This window comes from Mycteria americana, chromosome 3 (assembly GCF_035582795.1).
Source record: "Mycteria americana isolate JAX WOST 10 ecotype Jacksonville Zoo and Gardens chromosome 3, USCA_MyAme_1.0, whole genome shotgun sequence".
NCBI lineage: Eukaryota > Metazoa > Chordata > Aves > Ciconiiformes > Ciconiidae > Mycteria > Mycteria americana.
The window spans coordinates 100,973,243-100,983,972 of NC_134367.1; the positions used below are offsets into that span (position 1 = coordinate 100,973,243).

At 41.6% G+C, this 10,730-nt stretch overlaps 1 long non-coding RNA gene across 1 annotated transcript; it reads right to left on the bottom strand.

Moving 5' to 3' along the window:
- Positions 1–211: 211 nt before the first annotated feature.
- On the bottom strand, positions 212–5,292 carry LOC142407795 (uncharacterized). Its single transcript, XR_012775054.1, has 3 exons — positions 5,195–5,292; positions 859–919; positions 212–258 (listed from the first exon to the last, which is right to left on the bottom strand). It is a non-coding gene; the product is annotated as an uncharacterized LOC142407795 (long non-coding RNA).
- Between the last annotated feature and the right edge of the window lie 5,438 nt (positions 5,293–10,730).

Genomic DNA, 10,730 nt, shown 5'->3' on the forward strand with positions numbered 1-10,730 from the left:
AACAAAGCTCAATCCCAGTTTTACTTTTCAATAAAAATGTTTTTACCCAAAATACTGGCGCGGATATCTGAAGATTGCACCCTCCAATGTCAGCAATACAAATGTCTTTTCTAATGGACATAATTGTTACTTTGTGTCATGGTTACCTTGTGTTTGGGGTTTTTTCTGTGTTCAAAACCATACAAAATACAATAAATATGTTCAGTGTGACAAACATTTAATGATATGAGTGTATCCAACCTTCAGTAAAGCAGGATCCTGGAACAGAGCACAACAAGAGTAATGCTAATTTTAAGATGAAACTTCATGAGTTCATGCAGAATATATACAAATTACATTACTAACATATTTTTTACTAATGTAGTCACATAATAGGAAGGTCTGGATTCAAAGATTCAGGAGATCCTTTACAGTCTCATATCTCTTGTAAATGTTTTATGGATGGAATTATTTCTTAGTGCTATACAAAGAAAATCCCATTTCACAAAGGCGGGTTTGTTACCTACTTGAATATTGGTTGGCTTTTTTTTTTTTACTTCTGTGATCAGCAGTGTGCTAAACTGCTTAAGGAAATCAACCCTATTCATGCTTTTACCCTCTTTTCTTAACCAAATTGAGTTGGTGCTGAGAGATTTTCACTGCAACAATGGTAAAAGTCTTCTTTTTAGTCTAGTCCTGGGGAGGTGGAGGGTAGGATCAAGATTCTACTTTCACTTTGCAATATTATTGCAATCAACCAACAATAACAATGCCATTGTTGTTGTTGTTGTTGTTGTTGTTATTATTATTATTATTATTATTATTATTATTATTATTATTATTATTATTTAGAAAACTGTTCATGCACTGACAACCTACCAAAATCCTTCCCGGAATTCATCTTCACCCCTTCTGCGTAGTTGGTCCCCAAGGAAGACCCCTGAATAAAAAGCAGTATGCATCAGGCACACGGAGTAACAGGCACAGGAAGAAAGAGCAGCTTAGGAGAGCCTTGCTTCGGCTAACCCCAGGGTAGGACACCTCAGGTGCTAATGACCGGGCTTTAAGCAGTCCCCAAATCAAGAACTAAGAAAAGATATGTACTACAAAATGTGAAGTGCATCTTTCTGGTTCTCAGGTAGTACTATTCCAATTTTTGCTGTATTTTACTTTAATAATAGTCATTCAGTACACACCAAACACATTTGTTTGCTATCTCTATAATTAAGTTAGTGCATTAATAGAAAATACTACTTTTGTGCCACATCAGGTTATGCTGCAGATCACTGACTAATAAATCTTCTCCTTAAGCTCCGCGTCTGTATGTATCCTTTTTCACTGAGAGAAACAGTAAAGTAAATTTACCGGACTGTTACTCATCTCCTAACAGCTACACAAACTGCTACATTAGAAGCTCATACTGTCCATGCTATACAGGGCATAGAGCTGTGTTCAAATCGGCCATCTCTTTTGTCATTATTGCTATTATTTATGATTAGTCAAGTACCAGCAATGTGCCAGGTCTTGTAACACTGCTAACGGTGGCAGCCCTGTCCCACATTTATGAAGCCTTTTGAGTTTCAATTTTACTAAAACTCCTAAGTCACACAGAGCAGGTAATGACAGGCACGCCACTAGCTAAATACCTTTAAACTTGGGGTGTGGAAGCCAAGTGAGGATATGAAAGACACAATTTAATGGAGAAAAAGAGAAGGGAAACCCTTTGTTTCTTTCTTTCTTTTCTTTTCTTTTCTTTTTTTCTTTCTTTTTTTTTTTTTGGTTTCGTTTGGTATTATTTCCTGCAGGACAGGCCACAGAGTGGGATTTTACTCAATAGGGACAGAATAATATCCACCCCTTGCTATTGCCCCTCACTGTCTGTGGGCAGCACGGATGAACTGAGTCTTTAAATGGGATGTGAATAGATAGAACAATATGCCACATATAAATGAGAGGGACTGCATACACATGGTTTCTCTGAAATTGTCAGTGAGATGAGATTCTTCTGGGTAGGTAAGGCTATATGAGTACAGATAAAGGCAGAAATAAAATTAGGCAGGACCTCGAAGACTGCAAGCAAACTAATGGAAGACTTTTCTGATTAAACTGCCTTTCAGCCCAGTTTATCTGGTTTCTACGGGAAGTTATACTATGCATCTCTCATTTTTCATCAAAACTGTGTTGGGGGGGTTGTCATTATTTGACTCGTCTGGTTGTTGACGATATTTCGGTATTAACCATCAGAAAATGAAATTATCTAGATTCAAATGATGGAATGAAATTTAAAGTGCAGGGACTCTGATCTGGCTTGCTTTTTGATAATGACAGCAGGCAGAGAAAGCTTTTTATCAGGATTGTTACACAGTCACCAGAAACTATTTGCTTTAACGTCAAAATGTTTTGTAGCTAGAAATTTTATTTTCAGTCAGCCTTCTGTAATTCTATAATTTAATTATAGTTGCTGTCGTAAACTAAGAAACATTTTCTAAATGAGCTAGACGTTGACCTAGACTCATTTTATGTAAAAATTTACATAGAAAATAGTGATTTGAGATGGTAATCACTTCTCCCTCCTATATCCATTCTGTTGGGTCAATTAATGTGGTCATTGGAGACTACTTGCCCTTTAAGCTAACTCTGAGAAAGACCAGAGCAAAACCACGCTGCAGTAAAACACATTCTGCAAAGATGCTGGACGCTTGGGTCATGTGTTAGAGCTCCAAAACCTTTCTTAATGTACTGCAGATGTTGCTAAGCTTTGACTCTTTCAGCTATGTTTTCATTTACTATTTAGGTGGTCACTGTGTTACAGTGTTGCCAAGAGAGCTTTTGAATCACCTTAAAATGGGAATTAATTGTATTAATTCATGCAGAAGTAACTGAAAAGGTCAAAATATTAATTGCAGGCCTTCTGGCCTGAAATCGGTAGCTAAACCAACAGACAAGGCACAGTTCATCCACCTTAGCAAACAGTTTTTATTTGCACGCTGAAATTGTCACTACTGGTTAACGCACTGAGATTTTTTGCTGGAAGAAAAGAACTGATACAACTGGGGTCTCCAGAGTCAGTCTCAAAACAGATGTTCCAGAGAGCCTGAAAAATAGTAGCTTCAAGTAAAGGCTCGTAAATGCTTCATTTGCCTTGTCCCCAAGCCTTTCCTGTCTGAGAAAACTGTCTGCTTAATACGGCATTTCTACTTATATTAATATTTTTTTAATTCAGCTTTCAGCCTTCATTACAGTGTTGTACTTAGGAGGAGTAGGGGACTGAACGCTTGTGTGCTTGAAAGGCAGAAAACACTGGGCCAAAGATTTTACCAAACACTGCTCTTGCTCTCAGTGTTAGATCTAAGTGTGACTGGATTTTGCCTGTAACTGCAAACACAGCCAAAAAATCTTAAACTTGAGTTAAACGGAACCTTTTACTTATTTGACATGCCAGAGCACTGCTGATGTTCAAACTAATGTCGGTGTTCTTTTGTACTGCCAAGCCAGTCCCCAGAGGTTATGGCTACTATTGCCTAAATCAGGCTCGTTCGAGAGGAACTAATTCAAACATAGATAACCTGAGCAAACACTGAAGGGAGCGCTAGGAAACTAACATCCAGAAAAAGAAGCTGCTGGAAGTTTATTGCCCCTAATCGTGTTAATAAGGGAGGCTCCTGGGCTCATTCTTCTGAATATTTAATTTTTCTTACACGGGAGAGGAGCAGAGGGGAGGAGAGAGGGACTCTCCGACCCAGAGGAATGTCCTAGCGAACACGTGTTCCTCAGAAGCATTTGACTATTAATATTGACTGGGATATCCTTCAGAGAATGACACAGATGTAAGACTTGGGGCCTGCTATACCACAAGTTCTGCCTTCAACTTCATCCAACTAAAACTAGTAACTTTTTACCTACAACCCAGCTCTGTGTTTGTGTCAATGGCTGTACAAACTGCAAAGCAGGAAGAAAACAAGTCCTGATATTGTAAACAGAAACAAAGTACTCTTCAAGCCAACAACGCGTGAGGACTTAATCTTACATATTGTTTGCCTGTTCAGAAAGAAATCCAGAATATAATCTGCATTAACAAAGAAATTAGACAGCTACAGCCCAAACCTGTATGTTATTCACATATGAGAGAGAGATTGCGTATATCATGCACAATAGGCTATAAATATATTCTGCAAACTAGTTGCAGGCTGGCCCTCAATCTTCTGCCATATATGAAACTTAGATCAGTGTTAACGCAATGGCTAAAACTGTGTTGGAAGAGAAAATATCAGGTTTTCTAACAACATTTATCTGCCTTGGCCATGTCAGTTCACCACAGTACTAGAGCTGAAAGAAATACCAATACAAGAGTGTTTTATGTCAAATCTCGAACCACTAATACAAAAGAGCGTAATTTATCAGATCCAAAGGAAAACACTATCTGACAGTGTCCAAAGTACTACTATTCATTACATATCTAAAGGCTACTGATCAATAGGCAGCACTATGCTCTTTCGTTCAATAGGTTCAAGCTTAACTGATTTTCATGGCTTCTTGAATGCTTTTATGACTAACAAGGCATGATCCTTATAGTGCTTTGTCACCGATTTGCACATAATCTAATAAAGTGACAGTAATAAATCACAAGTATCATTAATAAATCGCCAACAAACAAAGCAGCACACTGGAAGCAATGTAGAAAATGCACGGATATTCCTCCAACTACTTTGTTGAGTAAACAGGCTAAACACACAGTATTAGTTAAGAGCTGCAGGTTCAATCCATAGTAAATACATACATCTGAGCTTTTAGAGATTTTCTATTGTAGTTGGCAAACACTACTTCTATGTTTCTTCAGGGCAGGTTAAGAGACAAAATGAAAAAGAGGAAAGGAAAAAAGAAAAGAGCTGAGAGAAAACAAAACTCAAATTGAGCAAAGAAATGCTTGGAACGCAAGAGTATAATCCAGTTTGGTGATGCTTATATGCTGTTAAAATCACATTTTATGCCTATTTACTTTATCATTTTGTACCTCATAAATACCTAAAGTAGCTAAAACTGTCAGTGGTGCCACTTCAAAGAGCAGTGCCCCTAGGAACAAGATCTTTGAGGTTTAGTCTAGCCGCAGTGCGGTTAAGGTTATCACAATGTCTCTTTAAATCTAGAATCTAGTTGGCATAAATCCATGGAAAGCGCACATACCTTCAAATGCAAAATCCAGGATTCATTTACTTACCCTTCAGGTTTGGATTTAATGAAAGCTGGGCATTTAACGTGGTAACAAGCTTCCACAGACTTCACAGAAAAATCCAGCTCCAAGATACACACGGCAGAAGCAAAGCAGTCATTTTGATTCCATCATCACTACAAAAAATGCATATGCTTAACAAGTATTTACTTGAGGTGGAATCCTAGAAACACAAATTTGTAGCTGTCACACAAGTTAGCTGGTTGAGGTTAATGCTAGACCTCTGCAGCACTTTCTTCTACAGTGAATAGAAGGCCAAATTACTTAGTTTTGGACCATTTCGAATTAAAAGCCAAAAGGTTTAAGTTGTTTCTTTCGCTTTTAGTTCCTAAATTTAACATAGAAGTGGTAAAATTACAAGCGGAAGTCAGCTTCCCTGGAATTTTTGCCCTGACCAAAACTTTTTGTAAATAACCACAAGAAAGCTTTCTCCTACAATATTTTCAATTAAATATTTCAAGGCTTTACTTGTTCTGATAAAAGGATCATCTGAATTCTTGAACATGAATGTGAATCAAATTCCAATTAAAATCTTTAGGTGCTTTTCAACCACTTCTCTGGTGACCCTTGAGCAAATACATGTTTGTGTCAGTGGCTTGAGGCAAAATACATAATTAGAGCCAATATTAAAACCATCTTTCCTCTCTCTAAACCTCAAGAAACAAAGTCTTATTCAATACTAATAGCCATGGAAAAGAAATAAATAAGGTAGTGGCTAATACCAGAGTGAATAAGGGCTTTCCTTCTGAAGACTAGAGGAGGACTAGACCTTGGTTTGTAACAGCAAAGGGGACGGGTATTACAGATGGTTATTTACAGGCAAAACTCCCGGACTCTGAGGTAAACCATGCCCTTTTCATCTATTCTTGAGAAATACAAGTCGTGTAACCATATCAAGTCCAAGTCCTTAAAAAATACTCGGTATTTTTCCTTTAAGGTGGTGAGGAAAACTGGCGAGGCAGGACCAAGGAGCTGAGCGTGGTAAGGAAGCCGCCGAGCTGCAGAGAGGAGAGGAGGAGCGAGGTGCGTTCCCAGCAGGCACCGCTGGCATGCCAGAGAGCCTTGCTCCTCTCTGCAAAGCCACCAGCCTTTCTCCAGCTGCCGGAAACGGCGGCCAACGCCCCCAGCAGTTACCCCATCCAAATGCTGAGATTTGGGAGTTTTAAGCGGATGTCTGCGGAGCTCTCTTCAGAGTACCAAAACGCTGAGACAGTACTAGGAGAGGGGCTTACCCCTCCCGGGAAAATGCTGTGGGTAAAATGTGGAACGTGGGGCCGTGGCAGTAGTTCCCATGCCCTTGAACTGGTCCTCAGTACCTCTGTGTTTACGTAAGGAAAGCAAAACACTTTTGCCAAATTTAACGTGCTTCTACACACTATAAATTTGACCAAAAAAAATTATTGGACAAAAATGAACTTTTTATTGAGAGAAAAACTAACTGATATGAAAAAGAACAAAGAAATCTGAATTTAAAAAAAAAAAAGAAAAGAGACCTTAAGGAAGTTAACGTTAACAAAACAAACCTATGGCTTAAATCCATGAAGTGTGACCATCGCTTTCTCCTTTTCTTGAGCATGTGACACTGTTATTTTTGATCCAGAGGTCACTGCTTACTTTAAATGTGACTTCGCCGTTTGAGCAGAGATGGCCTTGGGGGCCAGATATCCAGCTGAGCCACAGATAGATACACGTGAAAGCGGGTATTTATAAAACTGCTAAAATGTCTAAAAACTTTTGACGGTCGAGTTAGGTTGCCTGCCGACATTTGCCCTGCATGTATTTCCTATACAATCATTTGTTTTGAAGTGTTGTCCTTCATTAGTTTAATTGTTCACTTAAGCCACAGAATTACTGCCTTTTTAAATGCTTGTTCTCATATCTGTGTAACAGTAAAGAGCCCCCAAAAGCTTAGCGCTTGTCTTCTCAGGACGAACCCCTTCACAAATGCTTTTGCTTGCAGTTAAGTTTGCTCGTGTTCACCTCTCCTTTTTCCTACCCTCCTACGCTTGTCCTTTTCCCTTTAACAAAGGTTTAAAATAGAAGATGCCTTTGCCCTCACCACTCTAAGACAGCCCTTCCCAACATCTTCCAGGCAGGCCCAAAGTATAAAAAGAAGCTAACTCTTTCCTCCTGCGCAAAAGACAATACAGGAGCGAGGTCTAATTTAAGCAATGCCATCTCCTCTCCCTGCCTCGCTTTCCATATTGCCCTTTGATTTTTCCTCCCGAGACGCTTACTCGCGACATCCCCCCGGCGCCCACGCCACGGCGCAGCGAGCGCGAGCTTTGCGGCCGGAGCGGGAAAAGGCTCGGGCCCAGCAGGCGCGGCGCAGCGACGCGGCGCCGCCCTCTTTGATCTCCCGCTCCTGCCCCAGCACCCAGCGCGAGGCTTGGTTTGCTCTAAGGGCGAGGCTCGCCCCACGCGGAGGGGCCCACACAAGGTTTGCGATGCCGTTCAACCCCACGGTTACGCCGGGGAGGGAGGGAATGGCAGGGGAGCTCAGAGGACCAGCAGCGCAGCCGAGGCCCGGACCCCCCGCCCTGCGGCACTGCCGCGCTCGGTGGCATCTGCTCTGGCTCCAATTAGGTCAGCATGGAGGGGGATCTGAGAGGAGGTTAGGGGAGGGTCTGCTGGACCCAGGCTCCTGCGGCTGTGTTGGAAATGAGTTCCCACATACGGGGTGCAGATGGGCCACAGCCCCTTTTCCAGGCTGGAGCCTGCAAATGAACTTCGCAGCAGCTGGGGAGGGGAACCACCAGAGCCTCACGTGCTTTAATGGGTTCTGTGTTTCTGCGTATGGGAGTATTCCCTCCCCTCGCTAACCCATGCAAATCCTTCTGTAAAGTCCCATAAACAAAGCTGTGGATATAATTTTGAATGAGAAACTTGCCACCGGGGAAAACGGCGGTCAGGAAAAATACAACATACCTTTTTCTCCAAGAAGGGTGTTTTGGTGTGTTTTCATGGATTAAAAACAGATTTTGCTGGTTTGAGCAAGCAGGCAAACTTCTGACCTTTTTTCACATAATAAACCCCCCCCCAGTCCTGGTCCCTAACCTGTCCTAAAATAGCCGAGCAGAGCACGGAGCCTGTAAGCGAAGCCGGCCTCATTGCCAGGTGCGGATGTTTGTCAGCACAGCACGGACACATCCAGCTCCGAGACCTCGTGCCCTGGTCTCGATCCAATAAAGTAGTCGAATGTGTGATTAGCTTTATGTTTTCAGGAACTGGCCCTCACCAGGACCTGAAACCAAACATTTACATGAATGTTTTTCTGGATCAGCCCCACAGACCTTAGTACTTGCTGGTTTGAGATGCCAGTGCGCACCAAAAAAAACCTTTGTGGCTGAGAGCAAGGACCTTTTAAAGCAAAGCGTGATTTTTACAGCTCCATACAGAGTTCAAAGTTAGGGGAATCTGCATCATTACTTTTAGTTTAGCCAAGTGAAATCAAGTTGAAGAAAACTTCCTACTTCCAGACCTGCGCCCAAATGCGATCTGGGTGCCTTTTTCGTTAGTGAAATAAATTTAATGAGGTAAACATGCTGACTTCTTTTCAGAGGCTTGTGTGCTCAGTAATCTTTAAACTTGGAGTTAAATGAGGAATGCAAAAAATGAGGTACCCAGTACCTGAATTCTATTTGAGAAATCATTTTTAGACAGACTGGCAGCACTGTAGCCAGGGGTGCTGATAATACGTGTGAGCAGCAAGATACGTCCATGCACATGTCTGCAGATAGAACCATAGAATCGTTTAGGTTGGAAAAGACCTTTAAGATCGTCAAGTCTAATTGTTAACCTAGCACCGCCAAGGCCACCACTAAAGCACGTCCCTAAGCACCACATCTACACACCTTTTAAATACCTCCAGGGATGGTGACTCCGCCACTTCCCTGGGCAGCCTCTTGCAATGCTTGACAACCCTTTCGGTGAAGAAATTATTCCCAATATCCAATCTAACCCCCCCGTCCCCAGCGCAACTTGAGGCCATCTCCTCTTGTCCTATCACTTGTTACTTGGGAAAAGAGACTGACACCCACAACAGATATGAACAGGTAGGGACAGAAGACAGTGGATTGATGCTGCGCTGTCAGCCTTTCTGTGAGAAACTACTTTTTTCTTCTGAACGCATTCAATTCTTGGCGACAGCCAGCACATGGATAGATTTTACATGGTTTGTACATGGTTGCCAAGTAGATGTCACTTCAGTTTTTTATTCAAGTGAGTAGACAAATCTGCAAGCATCCTTCTACTGTTCTAGATCAAGGTAATAGCCTTAACTTCAACTTCTTGTTTCGTTTTTCTAGATGGAAATGTAGTAAAGAGGTTATTGCTAGAAATTGTTGAGAGAATAGTACAAACAGAATCCATTTGTTGTCAAGATTGTCTCAGAAAATAATGAATCACAGTAAATTCGAGATATTTAATTAAGCAGCAGTCTAGTACTCTCCCTGACAATTATGGTGCTGCTGGAAAAATCACATCATTGCCCACATTAATTCTGGTTGTTTTCTCTTTTAGCATTAAAATGAGAAGCCAAAAAATTAATTTAATTTTTATAGCTTCTCTCAGTGGTCTATAAAATAGCGTAAAACAAAACCGATGATCCAACTTTTTGTTTGGTAGTTTGGAAAAGGCAGACAAGAGAATAGGAAAGGATGAAACAAAAACCAACTCCCCCTCCCAAATCAAACAAACATAGAAAAAAGCAACAAGGAAAGCAAAATGTGTTAAGGTAGTACAGAACCTAGGGCCAGGCAGCTGCCTCTGATTCATAAGGCTTTTGTTTTTCTTTTCTAGGTTAGTTTTAAAACCCATTTGGGGTTTGCTATGTACATGGGCCAGTGTCTGTGAGGATGCCAGTGGAATATGAAAAGGACTGAGGAACAAGCTATTTGAAGCCATAACTACCGCGCTCTTTTCTGTTTGCTTTGGCTGTTGGAGCTGTGGTAGGTGTTTCCCATTTTTAGCCTTCACACCTTTATTATGTTTGGGTTGCACGTTAGAAATATTCCAGATGCTGTGGATGGAGACTTCCTCTTGGCCCAAGGAAGAAAAGGTTTCAGTCTCCTATGGATTTCCCCTCTACTGATCAGGAAACTTCACCTACCGTTACAAGGCCTGAGCTTTGTGGTGCTGGTGTTGATGCTTCCACTGGCTGCCATAGCCTGGAACCAGTGTCCCATGAGCCCAAGTTTTCTGAGCCTTCTCAAAGGAAAAAAAAAGGAGAGAATTGGCAAAGGCTTTCAAACTCTGATAAAAGCTGATCTTTTAACTTAGACCTATAAAAACTACCCTTCTCCTGGCCACTGCCTCTTGGAAGTCAAAGGTAACTAACGCTCGGCAGAATGGGTCCATGATTTGGCCCTTCCTCAGGCTGCAGGTGTGACCCCCGTGGCTCTGTGAAGGACTCTGCTCCACCTACGCCAGGAAAACCTGCCACCAGCGGGCCCCACCGTCTGTCCTCATCGCTCCAGGGCAAGAGTCTAACTGTAACACACTTCAGCACGAAATTTGCTCACTA